At 36.7% G+C, this 12,035-nt stretch overlaps 1 pseudogene across 1 annotated transcript; it reads left to right on the top strand.

The window, feature by feature from the left end:
• The first annotated feature begins 445 nt into the window (after window positions 1-445).
• On the top strand, window positions 446-10,625 carry LOC308239566 (PIN2/TERF1-interacting telomerase inhibitor 1-like; annotated as a pseudogene). The gene is made up of 2 exons: window positions 446-630; window positions 9,857-10,625. The product of its transcript is annotated as a PIN2/TERF1-interacting telomerase inhibitor 1-like (transcript).
• Window positions 10,626-12,035: the final 1,410 nt, after the last annotated feature.

Raw genomic sequence — 12,035 nt, 5'->3', positions numbered from 1 at the left:
ATTTGTGGGCATTAAGCCAGGGTTTTAAAAGTAGACATTATAGGGAGAAAAACATAAAAGAGAAAATTAAAGTATCAATGCCTGTGGCATCCATTTAGAACACTTTTCATAGAATAATGTGATTTTATAATGATTTAGGTCATTCTCCCATATGATACCATTAGGTAAAATGACAGTATTTCCCCCCCACCACCCATTTTCTGATAAAGAGATTTGGGCAGCATTTCAATAGCCTCCCTTCAACTAGCAGAAAATGTAAGGTCGCCTGCTTCTGGTAGCACAGCCTAATGAATAGCACTGATGCCCCTCAAACTCCTGGGACATGAAAGTCCTAGACAAAATTGTTCATTCACAGCTTAGTTATACATAGAGAAAAAGGTATCCCTAGTTTCCAGAAGTAGAAAGGCAAGTCAGTACCACAGTGTTAACTTTGCAGGCTGATCCCATGGTGCTTCAGAATGCTATCAAGCCTGAAAATAGGCTCTGGTTGCACAAGGGTGGAGTGGTGATGCCCACCGAGGATGTGGTCTTATGCCTGTATGAAATTTCATGTGAGGAAATGGGACTGAAATGCCAGCAGACAGCTATTAAAGGGGATTGGAAAACTACACTTTCTGGGGCAGGGAGGCAGTAAGGACAATTGTCACCTGCCCAGTCTTCTGTCTGGGAGATAATTAAGAAGTCTCTGAGAAATTAAATCCTACACTCTGCCACACATGAGTGGAGATCCAAATTCCTACCTCTAGTGAGACAGAAGAATCTCACAGTTCGACATTAATGTCAAACTGTCATCTAATATGAAACACACCTGTGGTGGGTATCAAATCACAAGAACACCTCCACAAACCTGGAAACTCTTCCTAGAAAAAATCATTCTAAAAAACATAAAAGAGGGAAATTTCCCTGAAATATTTTCTAAGATTATGGTAATTAAAAAAGCAGTTTGGCCGTTACCATGCCAGTGCCCAGGTCAGTGCAGAGGATGGTTATGGTGCCTAGAGGCAAAGAATTGCTGAAGATGATGAAGAACAGGAAGGGGGTGATTTCAGGGGTGTTACTGGTTAGGGTGCATGTGATGGATTTCTTTAGGTTGTCAAAGATGAGGCAACCTAGGGAGAATGGTCAACCTTCTGTGGGAATCATTGAGAGGACACACCTCCCACAACCAGCTCCTGGATAGAAAGGCCACTACGAAGAAGTGTCATGATCCATGAAAGGGTCTGGAGGTCTCAGGCCTCAGTGGTCCCAGTTTTGTTTCTAAATTGTGTGACTATTAACTAGAGCCAGGATTTATTAGCGTGTCATATCTGTATACTCTTTACTCTTGGGTTCAATATGGCTAATGTCATCTGATCTCTGAAAATTAAGCAGGGTTGGGCCTGGTTAATACTTAGAGATGTTTGTGAATGCCAATATAAAAGCCATAAGAAGATTAAGACTGAGATAGAAAGAACCTGAGCTTGGGTCCCAATCCCATTTTCTGCCATAATTGGCTTGTGACTTTGGGCACTACTCACCTATCTGAACTTCATTCCTCCTGCCTTGTAAGATGGCTTGATTTCTTCCCTGATAAAACTTTCAAAAACTGTAATCTCTCCCTGAACCCTCTGCATTATTTTTACCATTGCACTTATCTTATTTTAATATACTATGCAATTAACTTTATTGTCTGTCTTGTTCCACCTAGAAATTAAATGACATGAGAACAGGGATGCATGTCTTTTTATTCCCCACTGTTGCATCCCCAACATCCAGAATAGTACCTGGTACATAGTTGGTGCTCAAAAAATTAATTGAATGGAATAGATACAAAATAATGAGCTGTGTTGGGATCATATGAGGTCTCAATAAAATGATAACTATTACTAGTATATGGACTGTCATAGGTTTTAATAAAATAACTCCAGGAAGAAAGCAGGGAGCCTAGGGTGTAGAATTCTAGGCTTCTCCTGTTTACCAATGGGTATTGTCTTCAGAATCATCTGGAAAAGAGGGTAATAATTTTGGCTCATGCAATCAATTTATAGTTCAGGCTCCAACTAAAAAAACAACACAGTTAAAAAGGGTATACATTGCTTTTTAATTTTTTTTACTATTTTTTATTGTTGACATTAATTTTCAATGGCAAAGCATAGATGAAGGGTTTCTATAGGATTAGCCTTAATATTTTTCTGTTGTTAATCATTTATTATTTTATTATATTCCCATCCCCCAACCTGATTTTGATAATCCAACATTTAAAAGATAATAGGGAAACAAAATAATATGCCCATCTCATTTAGAAGTGTAATATTAAATATGAAATGGTATATTTGGAAACTGAATATATCATTGTATTAAACAAATCAAGGAGTCCATTTCTATTAGTATGTTGAACAATCCTATCATGGAAAACCACAACAATGCATAAGAATTTTTTTAGTCATAATTCAGTTAAAAAAAGTAATGAATTCTCAAATGCCAAAAAGAAATAGAAAGATGAACTATAGAGAAGTGAGCGGGAGAAACCAAGATGGCAGCATAAGGTATATACCTGTACATGCTACCTCTCACAACCACACCAAAACTACAACTAAAAGACAAAACGACTATCACCCAGAACCATGGGAAAGCTGGCGGAGTAGAAGTTCTACAACTAGAAGGAAAGAAAGAAGCTCATTGAGACTGTGTAGGAGGTGCAGAGACTCAGAAAAGCACAGGTACGGAGGCGTGCGCAAATAGGGCTGACGACTGGGTGCACTGTTTTTTCCAATTGGAAGGGAGATACAATCTCCCGACTCCTCTGAACTCCAGTTTCTGGTGAGACTCAGGGGACCCAGACTCATTCGGGGAGAAACTGGACTGTCTAGCATCAGGTAGGAAAGTGAGGCTGGCTTTCTCTCAAAGGTGCGCGCAGGAATCATTGTTTACTGTGCTGGGGCGTGGGATGCGGGACGAGGAAACACAGAGATGAAAATGCAGAGAGGAAGAGAGGGCTGACTGGCAGCCATTGCTATTTGCCATGCCCTAGTGATTCCCTGAGACCCTGCCCCACCCAATTTACAAACCTGCCTGAGCTGAATGCAGTGGCTTTTGCATATGAATGGCCTGCCCTTTCTCAGCTTAACCTAAGAAATTACAGCTGGGACAGACATCTCCAAACTTCCAAACCCCAAGAAAAGAGGAGAAATCTGCAGATCTCCCTGTAGCTCCTGCTGGGTGGCCTCAGACAGTAGCTGACTTGCACCTCCTTGGAGATCCAGGAACCAGTGTACCTAGAGGTCAGTGTGAGACGACACCAGATTTCAACTCCTCACATACATAAGTGACACACTCAAGAGGCAGACTCAGTGAGCACCAAAGCCCCACTGAAGCAAGTCCTGCCCTATAAGGGTGTCTCCAGCACAGCAGTTCTTCCATTATAGACACAGCCGATCCTCACAACCAATTGGCCTGGAGGTCAATTCCTCCCAGTGTACCAACAGCAATCAAGGATTAACTATGACAAGACTGTGCACCCAGCCCTCAAAGGGGTGTACCAAGAGTGTCCACCTCAGGTGATTGGGGAGGCTGAGCCACTGGGCCCTATAGGTCACCTACCACACAAAGCCCTCCATCAACACAGGGAAACAACCAAAATGCGGAGACAAAGAAAAAGGTCACGAATGAAAGAAATGGAGGAAAGCAAACTACTGGATATAGAGTTCAAAACCACAGTTATAAGGTTACTCAAGAATTTTCTAGAAACTGCCAAGAAACTTAGTGAGACCTCTGAGATGCTTAGTGAGACTTTCAAGGATCTTAATGAGAATGCCAAAAAAAATGGAAAAGGACCAGTCAGAAGTTAAGCATACACTGTCTGAAATAAAGAATAATATACAGCCAAAACCGGTTTGGCTCAGTGGATAGAGTGTCGGCCTGCGGACTGAAGGGTCCCGGGTTCGATTCCAGTCAAGGGCATGTACCTTGGCTGCGGGCACATCCCCAGTGGGAGGTGTGTAGGAGGCAGCTGATCAATGTTTCTCTCTCATCGATGTTTCTAGCTCTCTATCACTCTTCCTTCCTCTCTGTAAAATATCAATAAAAATATATATTTAAAAAAAAAGAATAATATACAGAAATTCAACAGTATACTAGAGGACCCCAAGAATCAAACCAAAGATTTGAAATATAAGGAAGCAAAAAACACCCAACCAGAAAAAAAAAAAGAAAAAAGAATCCAAAAATATGAAGATAGTGTAAGGAGCCTCTGGGACAATTTCAAGTGTACCAACATCCGAATTATGGGGGTGCCAGAAGAAGAGAGAGAGCAAAATATTGAAAACCTATTAGAAGAAATAATGATAGAAAACTTTCCCTACCTGGTGAAAGAAATAGACTTACAAGTCCAGGAAGCACAGAGAACCCCAAACAAAAGGAATCCAAAGAGGACCACACCAAGACACATCATAATTAAAATGCCAAGAGCAAAAGACAAAGAGAGAATCTTGAAAGCAGCAAGAGAAAAACAGTTAGTTACCTACAAGGGAGCACCCCTACGTCTGTCAGCTGATTTCTCAACAGATACTATGAAGGCCGGACGGGAGTGGCAAGAAATATTCAAAGTGATGAATAGCAAGAACCTACAACCAAGATTACTCTACCCAGCAAAGCTATCATTTAGTATTGAAGGTCAGATAAAGAATTCACAGATAAAAAGCTAAAGGAGTTCATCACCACCAAACCAGGATTATATGAAATGCTGAAGGGTATTCTTTAAGAAGAGGAAGAAGAAGAAAAAGGTAAAGATAAAAATTATGCACAACGAAGTGACAACAAATACATATCTATCAACAAGTGAATCTAGTCAATAAAAAATCTGATGAACAGAATAAACTGGTGAATATAATAGAATCAGGGGCATAGAAAGGGAGTGGACTTACAATTCTCAGGGGGGAAGGGGACGTGAGGGGTGCGGAAAGAGATTGTACAAAAATCTTACACCTATGGATGAGGACAGTGGCGGGGGTTAAGGGCATGGGTGGGGGGGGGGAATCAGGTGGAGGGAAGCTATGGGGGGGAAAAAGAGGAACAACTGTAATAATCTGAACAATAAAGATTTATTTTAAAAAAAGAAGTGAGCGACTTTAGAAGGCAGCTTTTAAGTGGAGGCCATGTACTCAACTTTTGCTTGGAGAAGGAGGGGGAAATATCCTCCTTCTGCCCAGCATTTCTAAACATACACTGTTTTGGAACAGGAGTATCTGAAGCTCATTGTCACACTACTTGCAAGGAAATATGAATCCTCCTGGAGGAATAATATTCACCCCAAGGCTGTGTGTAACCCCAAGGAATATCCACACAAATACAGTACTGCAAGGAATTTATACAGATAGATAAAACTCTATAAAGAATATAAGGAAATGAGGCCCTAAGATGAAGTCTGAAAAAAATGTAGAAACAAATACACAAAAATTCATATGTAGGAATCATCAAACACATTAAATTTATTTAAAATATCTAAAGAAATAAAAGAAGAAATTAAAATTACCTGCAAGAACCTATAAAAATAATTAAACAAATTACAAAAAAAATCAAATAGACTGTCTCAAAATTTAAATACTATAAAATTTGAACTTCTATGCCTAAGATCAGCTAAACAATAGAGTCAATAGAGGTAAAAAAAATAATTGATACATATGAAAAAAGTATCCAGAATATATAATAGAGAAAAAAAGGTAGTAAATATATTACTATTAAGAGAAGTTAAAGACAGAATAAGAAGGCTTAATATGTTTGAATAATGTTCTTCTATCTTCTTTATCCTCTCTTTCTGGAAATCCAATTAGAGATATATTGGTAGAGAATTTTCCAGAATTATTGAAATACACCAAACCTCAAAGTCATTCAATTATACATGAAACGCTTTATAATGGCCATACATTTTATTGTGAAGAAAATAAAAAAAATTTAATAAATTGTAATCATACACAATATGTTCTCTGATACAAAGCAATTAAATTAAAATCAATAATAAATGATAAATAGAGAAGCCTTGTATATTTATAAATTATAAACATATTTCAAACACCTCATTGGTAAATGAATTAATCACACTGGAAATGTAGTTAGATAATAGATACATTTAAAAAAGTACACAAACCCTCGCCTGTGTTGCTCAGTCGGTTGAGTATCTTCTCATGCATCTAGAGTTCCCTGGTGTGATTCCCATTCAGGTCATATGCCTGGGTTGTGGGCTCAATCCCCAGTAGGGGGTGTGCAGGAGCCAGCTAATCAATGTTTCTCACATAGATGTTTCTTTCTTCCTCTTCCTTCCTCTTCCTCTAAATCAATAAAAACATGTTTTTAAAAGAGTACTAAAAATACTATATATTGGGAAACAGAAAGATTGAACTTTATGATTCAAGCATACAACAGAAAAAGTTTGAAAAAGAAGAGAATCTTAGGTAAGTAATATGAAGACATACTACAGGTTTAAAGACAACTTAATAAATTAAAAACAAATAAGAAAATGATACAATTAGAAAATCAAAATAATACATACAAAATCAATAATATTAATAATTTGAAAAGATTAATAAAAGTGATAAAACAGTAGGGAAGCCAAAATAAAACATTATAAAAAGAAGGGGGACATTAAAAATGTTGAAAAAAAAAAAGTCGAGAAGATGAAATAATTACCTGTCAATAAATATAAAACTTAGCTCCTGCAAACACATTTATAAAAATATCATTAAATAATATTGTCACAAAAGTATATGAAAAATATAATCTTTTAAAATAGCTAAATAGTTTAAAAATTTATATTAGAGCTTTAAATTTTTCCCACAAATTCAAGACTCCAAGTTGTACCCATAAGCTCTAAGAAAAAATATACCAACTTATTCAAAATATTCCAAAGTCTAGAAGAATACAGAATAGGCCACTTGATTATACTAATACAAAAATAAAAATTATGTCCAGCCGATGCGGCTCAGTAGTTGAGCATTAACCTATGAACCAACAGGTCATGGTTCAATTCCAGTCAGGGCACATGCCCGGGTTGTGGGCTTGATCCTCAGTGTGGGGCCTGGAGGAGGCAGCCAATCAATGATTATCTCATCATTGATGTTTCTATCTCTCTCTCCCTCTCCCTTCCTCTCTGAAATCAATAAAAAATATATTTTAAAAAATCAAAATTATTATAAACTTGGTACCATAAAGAAAAGAAATTGTGTGTTTTTTTTAAAAAAAACAATCTCAACATGAATCTAGAAAAAGGGTTTACAATATTTTTCTATAAAGGGCCAGATGGCAAATAATTTAGGCTTTCTGGGCCAGATAGTCTCAATTGTAACTACTAGCTTATGCCCGTATAGTACAAATGCAGCCATAGACAATATGTAAATGAATGAGCACTGCTGTGTTTCATTGTTTCAATAAAACTTTATTTACAAAAACATGGTGTGGCCATGCCCTGCCATTTAATTGCCCTGTACATGTGCTACCCTACTGGGAACAGCCACTGATTAAATTACAAAAACTCAGCCCACCTGTCTTAAGGCAGGAAATCTGTGGACTGGTATTCCAAGAGCATATCGTTGCTTGGTTCTGTCCCCTTCCCTCCTATAGACTACTCTCTCAATAATTTGCAACTGAACATCTGTCCACTTGTAGTTTCCTAAAGTAAGACACAAATTGAATCAAGCAATGTGAAAAAAACCATAAAATATACTAAAATTAGGTTAATTCACCTCAGTGACAGAATTAATGAAAAAATAGTATGAATTCCAGTAACATTTAAATACATTTTATAAAAAATAATTTACCAGCAAATTTGGTATATAAAGGAACTTAAAAAAAAAACAACAAAAAAAAACATCCAACTCAATGGTGAAATGAAAAAAATATATATATTACTTTTAAAGATAATGACTAGGACAAGAATACCTGTTATCACAACTTCTGTTGAGTATTGTAATGGAGAACTCAGCTGGTAGCACATATAAAGGAAAAGCAAATCAAAAATAGAATGATTGGAAAGGAACACACAAAATTATCTGTATTCGCTGAAGATAATTGTCTAAATAGAAACCCAAAAGTAACTATAGTTACATTTACATAATGAATATGAATGTTTAGCAAATTTGCTGGAACATATACAAAAATCAAGTACAATCTCATCTATACACATGTAAATCCTATAATTATTTAAGATAACAGTTCACAATAGCAACAAAATATAGCTAAAAATAAATCTAACAAAGTTTTGCAAGGCCTTTTTAGAAGCAATTGTAAAGCTTCTTATTAAAGAACATTTAAATGAATAGATAGACTGCCATTTGGAAGACACAATAACATAAATATGTAAGTTATCCCCACATTATTTTATAGTTTCAATCAAAATTTTATCTGGTATGAAAGAGTAGTGCAATATTAATTGGTGTTATTAATGTTATTTCACAATCACCAGATAAAACGTAAGGGGATATGTTTAGGAGTATAGATTTGGCAATCAGTCAGCCAAGGTTAAAAGCCCAGCTCCCCTACTTACTGATTATGAGACTTCAGTAAAGTTACTAAACCTGTCTGTATCTCAATTTCTTCATTTATAAGATAAATATAAAAGTATTTATCTCATAGGAGTGTTGTGAAGATTGAGTTAGTATGTGTAAATTACTGTGATGATTAATTTTATGGCAACTTGACTGGGCCAAGGGATGACCAAATAGCTGGTTAAATGTTATTTATGGATGTGTCTATGAGGGTGCTTCTGGAAGTGGTTAGCATCTGGATTGGTGGACTCAGTAAAGTAGACAACCAATTAGATCTACTTTTACAAAATAGCATTGATTATATTTAAAAGGCACCTAGGAATAAATCTTTGAGTTGAGTTCAGCCAAGGAGAGATACTAGCAAGAAACTGGAAGACAAAAATAGTGAGGGCAGAATACTGATTTGCCTGGTTCACCTCCTAACCTCCCAGAGGCTCCTGTGGATTGCCTGCTTTCCTCTATGGGAATCCACAGATCCTCTCAAAGAGCTGTAGCCATCTCCTTCAGGCATGTGGTAGTATGAGTTCTCTACTGTTTCTAGCCCAGAGGTACTGCACTATCACAGGTTGTTCTGCCTAAAGCATATTCATAACTTTGCAAGTGATAAATTGCCATTCCATAGTATTAGAAAATGTAGACAACCAATTAGACCTGCTTTTAAAAAATAGCATTGATAATATTTACAAGGCACCTAGGAATAAATCTAATAAAAGATGTCAGACATAATGAAGAAAATAATAGAAGCTTATTGATATAGCAAAAAAAGAGCTAACATTTTTAGATAGGCAGATTATGTGCATGGATGAGAAGAGTATATATTGTAAAGATCGCAACTTTTCTAATTAATCTATGAATTCAATAAATTTCAAAAAAGCAATATTTTTGCAGGAATAGAGAAGCTAATTCAAAAATGCATATGGAGGTAGACTAGGCTTCAGATGGTGACCACACAAGATAATATATTGATGTTGCATTATAAAGTTGTACAACTGAAATTTATGTTATAAACCAATTTTACTCCAATAAATTTAATTAAAATGCATATGGAAATTTAAAAGGGCCATTGCAGTGAAGGCAAAGGAGCCATAGATCACATTAAAGTTCAAGTTAAAAATCACAGCCTGGCCCTAACCGGTTTGGTTCAGTGGGTAGAGCGTCAGCTTTCGGACTGAAGGGTCCCAGGTTCGATTCCGGTCAAGGGCATGTACCTTGGTTGTGGGCACATCCCCAGTAGGGAGTGTGCAGGAGGCAGCTGATTGATGTTTCTCTCTCATCGATGTTTCTAACACTCTAGCCCTCTCTGTAAAAAATCAATAAAATATATATTTTTTAAAAAATCACAGCCTGGGATTTGGAGCTATGATCAATAATGAAGATAACTGGATTGCTCATCAGTATGATTTCAACCAGCTTCTGGCTAAACTGAGCAGTTGCTATGGGCCAGAATCAGCAATCTCCCCCTAGGACAAAAGGAAAATAAATCTTCCAGACTTAAAGAAAAGTCCAAATCTCCAAGAACCATATTCACAAAAGGGAAGGATCTATCATCTAAGAACAAAACAAACCTTGACTGCATTTTTGGGAAAAGACAGAGTGAAAAGACTCCTGAGGATTATTTCAGCCTTGCCACTCCAGATGGAATGGAACCTCCACTGCGATCGCCAGTGCCTTCACCATCCAGGAGTATTTTGTCAAGCTGATGGCAGAACTAAACAATAAGCCACAGGCTCTGGTTGCAGAACCTGACCTTCCAAAGATCCATATAGAAAAGAAAAGGTGAAAGAAACATAAGAAAGAGACAGAAGATAAAAATGTGGAGAATTACACCCAACCAAAGACCAAGAAAAAGAGAGACCAAGTTGAGGAGCAGCACGGAGACTCTAGTTGAGATGCAAATCCTGACACTTCTGCTGAGGATGGAGAGGATTGTGTGTGGTCACATGATGGTCATGACTTATAATCAAAGCCCCCCCCCCCCAAAAGAGAAAAGAAAACACTCCAAAGCAAGTTAAGGCAGCAGTAGGTGCTATGCTAGATGAAACACCAGTGAAGAAGAAGAAGAAGAAGAAGAAGAAGAAGAAGAAGAAGAAGAAGAAGAAGAAGAAGAAGAAGAGAAGGAGGAGGAGGAGGAGGAGGAGGAGGAGGAGGAGGAGGAGGAGGAGGAGGAGGAGGAGGAGGAGGAGGAGGAAGAAGAAAGGTTCCAAATAAATTCTCCCGAGCCAGGGCCTTGCAACTACTCAGGGGGTTGACAGGCAAGCAATTTTGGCCTGAAGCCAGAGGAGAGTTCATCCAAGAGAGTTCCTATACATCTTTTAACATGCCCATGGATTGCCAAATCTTGACCTCTCACCACATTTTTCCCAAATCATATTCCCAGAACATTTTAATGGCGTAAATCATGGCTCTCGTAAACAAACAAATTTCTTTGTATACTCTTAACAGTTATTCTAGTACCCCATTAACCAGAAAAAAATAATAATTATAAGAAAAATTTTAGGTCATCCTAACCTCATCAGATGAGCCCTTTATTTTTTTTATTTTTCATTAAATTTATTGGGGGTGACAATGGTTAATAATATGATATGTTTCAAATGTACAATTCTATGATACATCATCTGTATATTGCATTGTGTGCCTATCACCCAAAGATAATAAAATAAGGTATATTTATATCTTAAAAGCAATTCTCTGTGTGTGATACCCTAGCAGGACTTCCAGTTGTATAGCCTTTAACATTAACAGAAGTAAAAGATCTCAAACTTGACAAAGGACAAAGCTCTCCCAGGAAGAGAAAGTGTTTCCAAAAATTGTAACAATCCTCCATAAATAGCATCATGTAAATAATCATTTCAATAAATGTCAATCTGTAGCACTCTAGATAATGTTTTCAATAGTTTTATTTCCCTAGTCCCAGCAACACATTACAGAAAATCAATGAAATCCACTGTATTTCCCTTAATCAGTTTGAACAAATTCTCAAGATAATATGATGCTTTCAGATATATTTTGAGATATCAAATTGTTTTGAATGGCTTTCGAAAACTTCAAACAGAACAGATGAATACGGAGTGAAAATGTAAAATCACCTTTCCTTTGCAGTAACAACTCAGCATTTCAGTTAAAATGTTTACTGTAACCATCTTGCAATAAGCATCATTAAAATAACTTATGCATCACTGAGCACACTGTTAGTGATTATATATATATATATATATATATATATATATATATATTTAAAATCTTCTTTGTTGAAAGTATTATATATGTCCCCCTTTTCCCCCATTTCCCTCCTCCACCTGTTTTCTGCCCCACCCCAAGCTTTCATCATCCTATTTTCTGTGTCCATAGGTAATGCACATAAATTATTTGGTGAATAGCTTCCTCCTCTGGTTCTATTTTATTCATCAGTTTATTTTATTCATTAGATTCCTTGTTAATTTATATTTAGATTCAATTGTTGTATTTATTGCCATTTTATTATTCATATTTTTAATCTTCTCCTTCTCCTTCTTTCTTCTTCTT

The sequence above is a fragment of the Plecotus auritus genome (assembly GCF_963455305.1).
Source record: "Plecotus auritus genome assembly, chromosome: X".
Classification (NCBI taxonomy): Eukaryota; Metazoa; Chordata; class Mammalia; order Chiroptera; family Vespertilionidae; genus Plecotus; species Plecotus auritus.
Note: the sequence above shows the minus strand (reverse complement) of the source record. Positions and strands in the feature narration are given on the sequence as shown.